Source organism: Stenella coeruleoalba, assembly GCF_951394435.1.
Source record: "Stenella coeruleoalba genome assembly, chromosome: 11".
Taxonomy (NCBI): Eukaryota; Metazoa; Chordata; class Mammalia; order Artiodactyla; family Delphinidae; genus Stenella; species Stenella coeruleoalba.
In genome coordinates this window covers 57,050,143-57,064,957 of record NC_137157.1, presented here as the reverse complement: position 1 = coordinate 57,064,957, position 14,815 = coordinate 57,050,143, and the positions used below count along the sequence as shown (strand labels likewise).

The following is a 14,815-nucleotide window of genomic DNA, read 5'->3' as shown; positions in this document are numbered from 1 at the left end:
GAACTCAGATCACTTTCACACTGTCTCTTTAAAATGGACCAGAGGGTGTATATTGCCAATACCATTTTAGCAAAAGTTTTTAGCGTCTTCTTGGGTCTGGTATAACATAGTGATCTTTTTTAAACATTTTCTTAGACTAGATATATACTTTGGGTTGAGGCTGAGACCAAGTCTCTCATTCACTGTTTTTGTAGAGAAATAATTAGGAACATCAGTATTATAATCACTTTCATTTTATTTTCCCAAGCCCCTAGCCTAGGGTCTGGCACATAATAAGTGCTCAATAAATGTTTGTTGAATGATTGAATTGCCCAAGTACTTTTCAAACCCTTCCAACCCCAAGATGGAAGGGGAACTAAAAATATACTCATGAAAATTTTATCCAGGCACACAATTAGATAAAGAGATATACCGATTGGAAATGCTGTAAATGTTGAAATAAGTGTATGCTCTCTACTAAAGTAAAAGGAAATATCACAAAAATCTGTGGATAATATAATAAGCTTTCAGTGCTAAAAGGAGCCTTGGAAATCATCCAGATCCTCGTTTTGTAGATAAGGACCCTGAGGATCAGACATGATTGTGACTTGCGCGGGGCCTCACCCTGGTAAGGGGCAGAGTCAGCTGGACCTGGTTTTCTGATTCCTCCATTCAGGTACATACTCCAGCCTAAGATCACGCCTAATGTCCAGGCGAGGACAGAGAGGAAGAACTGACTTTCACATTCACTGAACTCCACATAATTAGTTTGAGAACACTCGGAGAAATCAGGCCATTTCCTGAGATGAGAATTAAGTCCATAAGTTATGCATTTCAGAAAATAAATGAGAAAATACAGCAGATCAAAATAAGCTGGTTTAAACTGAGAACCACATACAGAATAGTCTCTCAATAGACCAGATAGATCCTGCAATATTAGAGACATTTTTGCAACGATGACATAAAACTATTGGGATGTCTGGGAGAGAGTTAGTCTTCCATCCCACCAAGAGGTTGAATAGAATGACTGGTTCTATTTTCAGTTTCCCTCATTTTCATTATGTGTTTGGGATGGGCAATCACAATCTTAGTTATTTCTGTTTTGGGTAAAGGTTGGAGGACAAAACTAATGATGTCATCAGAGGAAGCACACAGAGAGTATTTACCATCCTGGAGCGCAGTCAACTGAAAAATTTGCTAGCACATCACTCCTAGGGTGATGAGCTTGGTGGGAGCTGAGAGTAGCAATGAGTTGTGCCAGCTACCCACTGAGGGTGACGGTTTAAAAACAATGGACTGAAAAATGTCATAAATTTGAAAAACAATGAACTGCCTGGTATCAGGGTTTAGAGATTGATGGGACTGGTGCCTGGAAAGCCAGAAAGAAGGAGTGTAGAAATCCACACCATTTTAACATTCAGAATGTCCCTTGCAAATGATTCCCTAACAGCCATGTAGGTATATATGTGTATATACACGTATACATACACGCATACATTATTTATATTGTTTTCTCTCTGTGTTTAAAATGCTCAGGAGCTGAAACTTGTTTGGAAATGTTCAGTCAAACGAAATGGTTCCTTTTGCAATATGCAGTTAGTTTTGATAGCTCAAACTGCCTTTAACTTTCTTTTCCCTTTCTCCCTGTGTCATTAAAGGTGAAGGGCAAGCAGGAGAGAGAGGGTTTTAACTTATTCTGGTGCTCTCCCAGCGGAACTGCTGTATGCAGCCTTAAAGGCTCTGTGTTGCACGACATAGATTATGGTGCGATGGTGCTCCCACCGCCCAAAGTGGTGCAGTGGGGCTGCCAGTCTAACGTAGCCGGAGGGGGATTTGGGGTTTGGAAGTGTATCAGTTAGCTATTGCTGCTTAATAACTCCAAACTTTGTGGTTTCAAACAAAAGCCATTTATTATATTTCATGAATTTGGTGCTGCTGATCTTGATTATGTGATCAGCTGGTGGGTAGGCTGGTGGCTGGTGGACCTAGGATGACCTTGACAGGGACAGTTCATCTGTCCTTCCTGTGTTTGTCACATTCCTCCAGCAGGTTAGCTCAGGCTTGTTCTCATGTTAGTGGCAGTTCATGTATAAGCGTTTTTTTAGCTTCTGCTCAGTCATATTTGCTGCTTTCTCATTCTCCAAAGCACATCACATGGCCAAGTCCAGAGTCAAGGTGAGAAGGCAACTACCAAAGGGTGTGGATACAGGGAGGTGTGAAAAATTGGGACTCAATGCAATCAGTCTGACGAAGTGAGTTAGCAAACAAAAGGCTCAGGAGAGACTGTTGTGGATGCCAACAGTCATTAATGTTCAAGTCAGTCATGTTTTACTTTGGAGTTTGTGTTTATTCATTTATTCATCCATCCAACATTTATTAGGGGACTATCATGTTTAGACACTGTTCTAGAGGCTGGGACAAACTTTGTATTTAAAATGGTTACCTGACAGGACAGGATTTTCTTTGCAACTGTCACCTTCTATTTCTTTTCTCATCTTAGGTATGAAGGGGGTCTTTTGTAGATTGGAATAAAGAGGTAGAGATTTTTGTTAATGTAGTAATAAGTTTGCTCTAAGATATTGTCAGTGTAAACCGAGGAAGATTTGAAGGTCCTGAAGCCTCTTTACACAGGAATATTGGCCCACTTGTGTGGAGCTGGGACTTGGAAGGAGGGGAAGGGGGTAGAAAAGGACCAATGAGGTGCAGTGGGGCAGAGAGAGAGGGAAGAGGGAGGAAATCCAGAGAGAGAGAGTGGAACTTCAGATGCTTATCTGAGGTGGACGGAATTAACTGAAGGATGACATTATGGGAAAGCAAAGATGTTTTGCATCTTCCTCTGGGTTCCGTGTGTGTGCATACTCAGCGAATGCTTTTCTGTAATATGTTGTCGTAATGTGATCCCCCAGACACTATGGGATTAACAAAGGCATTTCATTATGTGGGAATATTGAAGAGTTAATCATTTAGCTTGCTCTGTTCTTCCCCTCACATCCCCTTACACCTACCGAGACTTCCCTTCATCCTTATCACTTGCCAGTCACCGTCAACTTTCTTTGGCCTTAGGGGTCTCCCCCTTAACCAGGACCTTGATTATTAGTCATTTTAATTTGCCTCTGTAGAATTCTAGAATTCTCATCTACTTGATCTTTATTCTTCAACAACCTTCACACATCCTAGCTTCCAGCAGACTATCTTGATTCTGATTTCATTCTTTCATGGGACATTTCGGGAGCTCCAATGATCATGTGAGGCAGGGTGGCTACAGACATTACTGTGCAAATAATAACAATTGAGTCTTATTATGGAAGCACTCAGTAAGCATTACTATTCTAAGCACTTTTGCTTGTATACACTCAACCTCACAACAATGATGATTATCCTCATTATAGATGAGGAAATGGAAGCACAGAGAGCTCAGATAACTCGCTCGAAATAACGGAATTGGTGGCAGAGCTGGGATTTGAATCCAAGTGGTCAGGCACAACCACACTCGATAAATAAGGGCCACTCCTGACTGCAGGGAGTGACAGTGCCTTCATTTTCTCTTCCTTTCTTCTCTCACCATAACCTCTCATTGCTTCAAACATTTTCTGCCTTCATCCATTCTTAAGAAAAGCTCCATTTATATATATGATGTTTTAATTCCTCTCTCTACCATTTCCTTCCCTCCTGTCCTCACCTCCTATGAGACCTCGCTCTTTTCATTAGCTTGGCTTTTACTTCTATCTTCTCTCAATTCATCTCTGCTAGTTCCTTCCCCTCAGTCAGCAAATATACTTAGCATTAGAAAACAAACTATCCTCTAACTTGTTACTTTCTTGAATGAGAAAATAAAAAAAATTGAACCTTTAATAATCCACCACTTGATGGAATCTCTCTCCTGGGGCCTCTGAAGATCACATCAAAGCTGACCATCTTTCCTCAGTCATGCTCCCTCCGTCACGTCTCTGAATATACATTCCTATTTCTCTGATTGTGGTTTCCTGTTTCCATAACTGTTTTTATTCCTTCTCTTCTTACCTATCAGTGGGCATTGCCTAATGTTCTGTGCTGTGAGCTTTTCCCTAATCTTTTTACTTTCTCCCTCAGAGATCATGTGGTCATATAATTTATTGCCCAAACTGGGAAATTGTTGTCTGGGACAAATGTGAGACTGGATGTGATGCCAGGGCAGTAGGAGCAAACCAGGATGGCAGCCTTTCCCCAGTCTCTCTCAGTTCCACATTTCCAATCCCTTACTGCTGGTCTCTATGTATGTTCAGGGCTTCAAGCTCCACATATCCTAAACCACACCCTTCATATTTTTCCTTCCTTTTCTAACCAACTATTCCTGATTTCATTACTTTTGCCATCTTGCAATGACTGAGACTTGAAAACTTGGGTCATTTCTGAATGTTTCCCATACACGCTGTCAATGACATCAGTGTCTAGGTCTACTGATTTGGCTTTTATGTTTCCCCCTCTTATTCCTTCCTTTCCATTTTTTAAAAAAAATAAATTTCTTTATATTTTGGCTGTGTTGGGTTTTTATTGCTAGGCATGGGCTTTCTCTAGTTGCGGCGAGCGGGGGCTACTCTATGTTGTGGTGCATTGGCTTCTCATTGCAGTGGCTTCTCTTGTTGTGGAGCATGGGCTCTAGGCGCGTGGGCTTCAGTAGTTGTGGCACGTGGGCCCCGTAGTTGTGGCTCATGGGCTCTAGAGCATAGGCTTGGTAGTTGTGGCGCATTTGCTTAGTTGCTCTGTGGCATGTGGGATCTTTCCAGACACGGCTCGAACCCATGTACCCTGAATTGGCAAGTGGATTCTTAACCACTACGCTACCAGGGAAGTCCCCTTTCCTTTCCATTTTCAGTGCTACTATTTTAGTTCAGGCCTTTATCACTTCAAGCCAGTACTATTTTTGTAGCCTAATCCCAAACAAACTTTTTAAACTGTGTCTTCTACTTATCCCAGAACTCTATGCATATCTAATCCAGACCCTTTACTGTCTGCTGTCCTGAATAGAATACTTTGGCTTTCAATAGTTTGATTATGATGTGTCTAGGTGTGAATGTCTTTGAGTTTATCCCACTTGAAGTTTGTTGAGTTTCTTGGATGTGATTAATGTTTTTTTCTTCAAATTTGGCCGTTATTTTTACAAATATTGTATCTGTCCTTTTCTCTTTGTTTTCTCCTTCTGTGGCTCATATTATGTGTGTATTGGTATGTTTGATGGTGTCCCTCAGTCTCCGAGGCTCTGTTCATTTTTTCTTTATTCTTTTTATATCTGTTCCTCAGACTAGATAATTTCTTTTTTTAAATGTTTTACTTTATTTTATTTAATTTTAAAAATTGAAGTATAGTTGATTTACAGTGTTGTGTTAATTACTGCTGTACAGCAAAGTGATTCAATTATACATATATATGTATATTCTTTTTGAAAATATATATTCTTTTTCATTATGGTTTATCACAAGATATTGAATATAGTTCTCTGTGCTATACAGTAGGACCTTGTTCTTTATCCATTCTATATGTAATAGCTTACATCTGCTAACCCCAACCTCCCACTCCATCCCTCCCACAACCCTCTCCCTCATGGCAACCACAGGTCTGTTCTCTATGTCTGTGATTCTGTTTCTGTTTCATAGATATGTTCGTTTGTGTCATATTTTACTTTTTAAAAATTTTTATTTATTTTTACTTTTTATACAGCAGGTTCTTATTAGTCATCCATTTTATACACATCAGTATATACATGTCAATCCCAATCACCCAACTCATCACACCCCCCCAAACCCCCCTGCCGCTTTCCCCCCTTGGTGTCCATACGTTTGTTCTCTACATCTGTGTCTCAATTTCTGCCCTGCAAACAGGTTCATCTGTACCATTTTTCTAGGTTCCACATATATGCGTTAGTATACGATATTTGTGTTTCTCTTTCTGACTTACTTCACTCTGTATGACAGTCTCTAGATCCATCCACGTCTCAACAAATGACCCAATTTCGTTCCTTTTTATGGCTGAGCAATATTCCATTGTATATATGTACCACATCTTCTTTATCCATTCATCTGCTGATGGGCATTTAGGTTGCTTCCATGACCTGGCTATTGTATATAGTGCTGCAATGAACATTGGGGTGCATGTGTCTTTTTGAATTATGGTTTCCTCTGGGTATATGCCCAGTAGTGGGATTGCTGGATCATACGATAATTCTATTTTTAGTTCTTTTTTTTTTTCTTTTGTGGTACGCGGGCCTCTCACTGCTGTGGCCTCTCCCATTGTGGAGCACAGGCTCTGGATGTGCAGGCTCAGTGGCTATGGCCTCACAGGCCCAGCTGCTCTGTGGCATGTGGGATCCTCCTGGACTGGGGCACGAACCTGTGTCCCCTACATCGGCAGGTGGACTCTCAACCACTGTGCCACCAGGGAAACCCATATTTTTAGTTCTTTTAAGGAACCTCCAAAGTGTTCTGCATAGTGGCTGTATCAATTTACATTCCCACCAACAGTGCAAGAGCATTCCCTTTTCTCCACACCGTCTCCAGCATTTGTTGTTTGTAGATTTTCTTTTTTTTTAAAAAAATAAATTTATTTATTTATTTTTGGCTGTGTTGGGTCTTCGTTTCTGTGCGAGGGCTTTCTCTAGTTGTGGCAAGCGGGGGCCACTCTTCATCGCGGTGTGTGGGCCTCTCACTATCGTGGCCTCTCGTTGTGGAGCACAGGCTCCAGATGCGCAGGCTCAGTAGTTGTGGCGCACAGGCCTAGTTGCTCTGCAGCATGTGGGATCTTCACAGACCAGGGCTCGAACCCATGTCCCGTGCATTAGCAGGCAGATTCTCAACCACTGAACCACCAGGGAAGCCCCATTTGTAGATTTTCTGATGATGCCCATTGTAACTGGTGTGAGGGGATACCTCATTGTAGTTTTGATTTGCATTTCTCTAATAATTAGTGATGTTGAGCAGCTCTTCATGTGCTTCTTGGCCATCTGTATGTCTTGTTTGGAGAAATGTCTATTTAGGTCTTCTGCCCATTTTTGGATTAGGTTGTTTGTTTTTTTTAATATTGAGTCGCATGAGCTGTTTATATACTTTGGAGATTAATCCTTTGTCCATTGATTCATCTACAAATATTTTCTCCCATTCTGAGGGTTGTCTTTTCGTCTTGTTTATGGTTTCCTTTGCTGTGCAAAAGCTTTGAAGTTTCACTACATCCCATTTGTTTATTTTTGTTTTTATTTCCATTACTCTAGGAGGTGGATCAAAAAAGATCTTGTTGTGATTTATGTCAAAGAGTGTTCTTCCTATGTTTTCCTCTTAGAGTTTTAAAGTGTCCAGTCTTACATTTAGGTCTCTAATCCATTTTGAGTTTATTTTTCTGTATGGTGTTAGGGAGTGTTCTAATTTCATTCTTTTACATGTAGCTGTCCAGTTTTCCCAGCACCACTTATTGAAGAGACTGTCTTTTCTCCATTGTATATCCTTGCCTCCTTTGTTATAGATTAGTTGATCATAGGTGCATGGGTTTATCTCCGGGCTTTCTACCATCTTCCATTGATCTATATTTCTGTTTTTGTGCCAGTACCATATTGTCTTGATTACTGTAGCTTTGTAGTATAGTCTGAAGTCAGGAAGTCTGATTCCTCCAGCTCTGTTTTTTTCCCTCAAGACTGCTTTGGCTATTCGGGATCTTTTGTGTCTCCATACAAATTTTAAGATTTTTTGTTCTAGTTCTGTAAAAAATGCCATTGGTGATTTGATAGGGATTGCATTGAATCTGTAGATTACTTTGGGTAGTATAGTCATTTTCACAATATTGATTCTTCCAGTGTAAGAACATGGTATATCTCTCCATCTGTTGGTATCATCTTTAATTTCTTTCATCAGTGTCTTATAGTTTTCTGCATACAGGTCTTTTGTCTCCCTAGGTAGGTTTATTCCTAGGAATTTCATTCCTTTTCTTGAAATGGTAAATGGGAGTGTTTCCTTAATTTCTTTTTCAGATTTTTCATCATTAGTGTATAGGAATGCAAGAGATTTCTGTGCATTAATTTTGTATCCTGCAGCTTTACCAGATTCATTGATTAGCTCTAGTAGTTTTCTGGTGGCATCTTTAGGATTCTCTATGTATGTCATCTGCAAACAGTGACAGTTTTACTTCTTCTTTTCCAATTTGTATTTCTTGTATTTCTTTTTCTTCTCCAATTGCCATGGCTAGGACTTCCAGAACTATGTTGAATAATGGGCGTGAGAGTGGACATCCTTGTCTTGTTCCTGCTCTTAGAGGAAATGCTTTCAGTTTTTCACCATTGAGAATGATGTTTGCTGTCAGTTTGTCGTATATGGCCTTTATTCTGTTGAGGTAGGTTCCCTCCATGCCCACTTTCTGGAGAGTTTTTATCATAAATGAGCATTGAATTTTGTCAAAAACTTTTTGTGCATCTATTGAGATGATCATATGTTTTTTATTCTTCAATTTGTTAATATGGTCTATCACATTGATTAATTTGCGTACATTGAAGAATCTTTGCATCCCTGGGATAAATCCCACTTGATCATGGTGTATGATCCTTTTAATGTGTTGTTGGATTCTGTTTGCTAGTATTTTGTAGAGGATTTTTGCATCTATATTCATGAGTGATATTGTATCACAATTGTATGTAGTGTCCTTCCTTGTCTCTTGTAACATTCTTTATTTTAAAGTCTATTTTATCTGATATGAGTATTGCTACTCCAGCTTTATTTTGATTTCCATGTGAACGGAATATCTTTTTCCATCCCCTCACTTTCATTCTGTATGTGTCCCTAGGTCTGAATTGGGTCTCTTGTAGACAGCATATATATGGGTCTTGTTTTTGTATCCATTCAGCAAGCCTGTGTCTTTTGGTTGGAGCATTTAATCCATTCACATTTAAGGTAATTATCAATATGTATGTTCCTATTACTATTTTCTTATTGTTTTGGGTTTGTTTTTGTAGGTCCGTTTCTTCTCTTGTGTTTCCCACTTAGAGAAGTCCCTTTAGCATTTGTTGTAGAGCTGGTTTGCTGGTGCTGAATTCTCTTAGCTTTTGCTTGTCTGTAAAGCTTTTGATTTCTCTGTTGAATCTGAATGAGATCCTTGCTGGGTAGAGTAATCTTGGTTGTAAGTTCTTCTCTTTCATCACTCTAAGTATATCATGCCACTGCCTTCTGGCTTGTAGAGTTTCTGCTGAGAAATCAGCTGTTAACCTTATGGGACTTCCCTTGTATGTTAGTTGTCATTTTCCCTTGCTGCTTTCAATAATTTTTCTTTGTCTTTAATTTTTGCCAATTTGATTACTGTGTGTCTCGGCATGTTTCTCCTTGGGTTTATCCTGTATGGGACTCCCTGCGCTTCCTGGACTTGAGTGGCTATTCCCTTTCCCATGTTAGGGAAGTTTTTGACTCCAATCTCTTCAAATATTTTCTCGGGTCTTTTCTCTCTCTCTTCCCCTTCTGGGACCCCTGTAAGGCGAATGTTGTTGCATTTAATGTTGTTCCAGAGGTCTCTTAGGCTGTCTTCATTTCTTTTCATTCTTTTTTCTTTATTCTGTTCCACAGCAGTGAATTCCACCATTCTGTCTTCTAGGTCACTTATCCGTTCTTCTGCCTCAGTTATTCTGCTATTGATTCCTTTTAGTGTAGTTTTCATTTCAGTTATTGTATTGTTCATCTGTGTTTTTTGTTCTTTAATTCTTCTAGGTTTTTGTTAAACATTTCTTGCATCTTGTCAATATTTGCCTCCATTCTTTTTCTGAGGTCCTGGATCATCTTTACTATCATTATTCTGAATTCTTTTTCTGGAAGGTTGCCTATCTCCACTTCATTCAGTTGTTTTTCTGGGGTTTTATCTTGTTCCTTCATCTGGTACATATCCATCTGCCTTTTCATCTTGTCTATCTTTCTGTGAATGTGGTTTTTGTTCCACAAGCTGCAGGACTGCAGTTCTTCTTGCTTCTGCTGTCTGCCCTCTCTGTGTCATATCTTAGATTCCACAAATAAGTGATATCATATGGTATTTGCCTTTCTCTTTCTAAGAGAAATGCCATCTAAATGACATTCTTAGTACTTAACATCTATCTATCTATATACATACATATATATATATATATATATATAAAATATATATATTTCTTCGGTGTGTGGGCCTCTCACTGTTGTGGCCTCTCCCGTTGCGGAGCACAGGCTCTGGATGCGCAGGCTCAGCGGCCATGGCTCACGGGCCTAGCCGCTCCGCGGCACGTGGGATCTTCCTGGACCGGGGCATGAACCCGTGTCCCCTGCATCGGCAGGCGGACTCTCAACCACTGTGCCACCAGGGAAGCCCCTCAATATATATTTTATATATATTTATTATATTATTTTATTTTTTGCATATCTGTATCTCCTCTACTAAAATGAAAACTCTTTGTGTATAGTAACAATGTCCTGCACCCTCTGATTCCTCAAAGATTCAATATTATAGGCAACCTTCTAAAACTTTGCTGAATGAATCAATAAATAAGAGCATTGTTTTCATGGGCAATAAGCTCTTAATTCCACACTAGGACTGACCAAGTAAAACTACTGGAATTTGGAAACTCATTGGTAAGTTGGAAATTGCCAGCAACTGCTTTCTTAATTAAGAAAGCAGTTAGTTTTGTAGAGATTTGAACCTAGAAAAGTGACTCTAATTGTTTTCACAAATTATTTTCTTGAAAAATGCTAAGTAGTAAAACCCTAGTGAAATGTGTAAATGAAGAAACTTTCATCTTAGATGCTTTGGGAGAAAGGAGGGAAAACATTGAACTGCAGAAAGATATATGTGCTGTTAGTTATTCATTTCTTTTTCACTTGAGATGATGGTTTTAGGTGAAATGTCAGCAGCTTTGTCATCATTCATCTCTTGAGTCTCAAAGCTGATAATTTACAGACTTTCTACTTTCCCTGGCATATGACCATTTGCCTCTTGTGCATAAAACAGGCGTGGGTTGCCAGGCCTGGTGACTCTGGCTCAGACAGATGGTGAAGTTATCCCTGGTCTCAGATGCTCTTTGTGGTCTGTGGTGTGAGGTGGTTTCCTGGTTGGTAAATTGACATTCTCTTGCCCAGAGAAACTATGAGATGTTAAAGGAGTCTTGTGGGAGAGAAAGGTGCTATAGGATGTTAAAACATATGGGCACCGCTCTAGTTCACTGCCAGAGAAATAGATTAAGTGAGCTCAGCAAGTTTCCAGTAGAATTCAGTTAATTGTCCTGCCCCACATGAAAGAAGCTTATTAGAAATTTGTTAGGTGATCATAGATTCTCTCTCTTAGTGCACTGTATAAATAGAGATTAGTTTTGGCTTATTTAAAAAGAGGTCTTTTCCAAACTTGTTTAACTGTTGGACCATATTTTCTTGGAGCATCTCTTGGGGTTGGTGTTCCACAGACTACATGTTAGGAAATGCTGTGGTCGAGATACATGAAAACGCAGAGTTTAGGTTGCTTTCTAGAACACTGCACCAAAAGCCTTTCAAGCCAACATCCAGGAAATTTCCTTTTCCTCTTTATTTCCTTTTCTAATTTCCTTCTCTAATCATTCTTCAAGTCCTTGCCAAACAGAAATTCTGATTCAAGCACTTGATAAATACCATGACAGTTAAAGAGAAGTAAGACAAGTTATTTGTTTGGTCTGGGCCTCAGTTTATTCATGTGTAAAGCAAGAAGGTTGGATTATGATTATTAATATCTCTGCCAGCTCTTTAATTCTGTGCTTTTTTGATTCAGAAAGCACGATCCCTGACCCCTGACCTACTAACTATCTAGCTTGGGATAAAGGCTAATGCAAATGACATAACTAGGAAGCAGTTCAAAATGGCACATATCTCTGCGCCAAATAGTGTGGTGCAGATTAGAGGGGCTATACAAGTGCAGACAGGGGAAACCAGTGGGGCCAGAACACTTCTAACTCTCTCTGTTCTTTTCTTGCTCAACAGAGCCCCTAAAACAATGATTTAATGAGAATGTATTTGGTTATGGAGATATAAAATGCATTTACTACATGGAAAGCCTTTGTTCCGTGTCTACTTAGGCTCAATTAATGACAGTGCAGAGGTTTGCTACAATGTGAGATTAATGAAAACACCTCTGTTGATAACTTAATACTTATTAAAACAATCATTAAGTCACCAATGCTTTTTGCGGAACCTGAAGACTTGAGCTAAAAGATGTTCTAGGCCGAAGGCATGAATAGGATCCTAGAATGTTAGAGCTAGAAGAGTCCTGAGGGAGCACCAAGGTAAGGGGTCAGCAAACTTTTTCTGTGTAGGACCAGATAGTAAATGTTTTAGACTTTGCAGGCTGTTAGATCACTGCTGCAACTATTCAACCGTACTGTTGAAGTGCAAACTCAGCCATGGACAGTATGCAAATGATTGTGCATGGCTGCATTCTGACAAAACTTTATACACAAAAACAAGAAGCCTGTGGGCTCTTGTTGAAGATGAAGACCAGAGTAGTTTGGCGTTTGCTCAAGATCATATGGACTGAATTGTGTCCCCCACCCTCCAGTTCATATGCAGAAGCCCTAACCGCCAATGTGACTATATTTGGAGATAGGGACTACAGGGAAGTAATTAAGGTTAAATGAGGTCATAGGGTGGGTCCCTGACACAAAAAGTTTAGTGTCCTTGTAAGAAGAGACACCATAGAGCTTGATTTCTTTCTCTCTCTTTTTCTCTCCACCATGTGAGGACACGGCGAAAAAGTAGCTGTGGAATGATAGAAAATATGGTTGTGCCTGCCCCTGGTTCCTGTCACAGAGCTCCTAATATGCCTTGGAATTTTTCCGGGTGATAGGAGCATCTTTTGTTCTAATGAGGCTACTCTTGGTGGGCTCCTGGATGGGGACTTGTCACCAGAAAGAGCAAGCCATGATTAGAAGCTTGGAACTTTCAGACCCATCCCTCATTCTCTGGAGAAGGAACAGGGACTGGAAATTGAATTAATAAGCGATCATACCTATGTGATGAAGCCTCCATAAAAATCCCCAAAGTACTGGGTTCATAGAGCTTCCAGGCTGGTGAACACATCCACATGCTAGGAGGGTGGCACAGCCCGACTTCATAGGGAAAGACCCTTGCAGATCTCACCCATGTATCTCTTCATCTGACTGTTCATTTGTATCCTTTAAAATATCATTTGTAGTAAATTGGCAGTAGTAAGTAAAACAGTTTTTGGAGTTCTGTGAGTTACTCTAGCAAATTCTCAAACCTGAGACAGGGGTCATGGGAACTTCCGATTTATAGCCAAGTCAGACAGAGGTCGTGGGTAACCTGGGGACCTAGTACTTGTGATTGACATCTGAGGTGGAAGGCAGTCTTGTAGACCTGAGTCTTTATCCTGTGGGGCCAGTGCTAACTCCAATTAGTGTCAGAATTGAATTGTATTGAACTGTAGGACACTCAGCTGGAGTTGGAAAATTGGTCAGGGAAAAACCCCATGTATCTGGTATCTGAAATGTTGAGAACACGAGTAAAGGAAAAAACAGTGAATTTCCTCGACAGTGGCTATCTACAGGCCAGGAAGAGAACTCCCACCAGAGCCTGACCGTGCTGGCAACCTGATCTTGGACTTCCAGACTCCAGGACTGTAGGAAAATAAATTTCTGTTGTCTAAACCACTAGGTCTGAGTATTTTGTTATGGCAGCCTGAGCTGACTAACACACACAGCAAGTTTGGAGCAGAGTGGGGGCTGGTGTTGAGATCTGATGGCATTCCAAGCAGCTTTGGGTAGAGAAGAAAGAATATATTATCTTAGGTTTGAAAAGGAAAGTGATAATTTTTTTCCATTTCACCGTTTTATACTTTGGTCCAATATACAAATCAATAGATTAAAGAATTAGATCTTCATTTTGGAAAGCTAAAGTGTTGAGTAGGATATAAAATCTGTTAGGAGATTGAAGAAAGCATGAATGAGGATTTAGACCACATTTCCTAACTTTGCCTCCGAATTAATCTCTCCCTTCTCTGGGTACTTCTGTTAGTCACGTGCTTCTCACACCTTGTCTGTTACTACATGTCTGTTTTCATCTCCAAATCTTCTTGATGATAGGGTCACATTTAGTTACTTTATATTACCATAGCACCTAGCTTGTGCTATGCATAGAATGTGAATGCAATAGAATAATCATGGGTGTTACAACACATTCATTCAGTCCACAAATATTTGTTGGACATGTATTAGGTGCCCAGCTCAATATTAGATGATGACGGTGATGGCTAAGAAGACACCACCCTTACCCTCATGGAGCTCATAGACTGGTAGGAAAGCTTGATCCAATAATATAAGCATTCAATTTAAAATACATTCACAAACTTTGATGAATGATTTAAAGGAAAGGTACAATGCAGCAAAGCTATAAAATAGGGAAACCCCCTAAACTTGACAGCTATGTGCAAAAGAATCATACTGGACTACTCTCTCACACAAGATACAAAAATAAACTCAAAATGGATTAAAGACTTAAATGTAAGACCCGAAACCATAACACTCCAAGAGGAAAACAGAGGCAGTACGCTCTTTGACATTGGTCTTAGCAACAGTTTTTGGATCCATCTCCTCAGGCAAGGGAAACAAAAGCAAGTAAACAAACGGGACTATATCACCGTGAGTAGCTTTTGCACAGTGAAGGAAACTATCAACAAAATGAAAAGGTAGCCTACTAAATAGAAAATATTTGCAAACGATATATCTGATAAGGGTTAATATCCAAAATATACAAAAAACTCATATAACTCAACATCAAAAAAAGCAAAGAACAAAAAGCTTGATTAAAAAATGGGCTGGGGCTTCCCTGGTGGCGCAGTGGTT

At 39.9% G+C, this 14,815-nt stretch overlaps 1 long non-coding RNA gene and 1 pseudogene across 2 annotated transcripts in view; one reads left to right on the top strand and one right to left on the bottom strand.

The window, feature by feature from the left end:
* Positions 1-14,815, top strand: part of LOC307194083 — a 461,642-nt gene that overhangs the window by 55,659 nt on the left and 391,168 nt on the right. The window lies entirely within an intron of this gene.
* Positions 1-14,815, bottom strand: part of LOC307193896 (thymidylate synthase-like) — a 45,711-nt pseudogene that overhangs the window by 17,365 nt on the left and 13,531 nt on the right. Inside the window, exon 3 of the transcript in view lies at positions 604-779. The product of the transcript in view is annotated as a thymidylate synthase-like (transcript). The remainder of the gene's footprint in view (positions 1-603; positions 780-14,815) is intronic.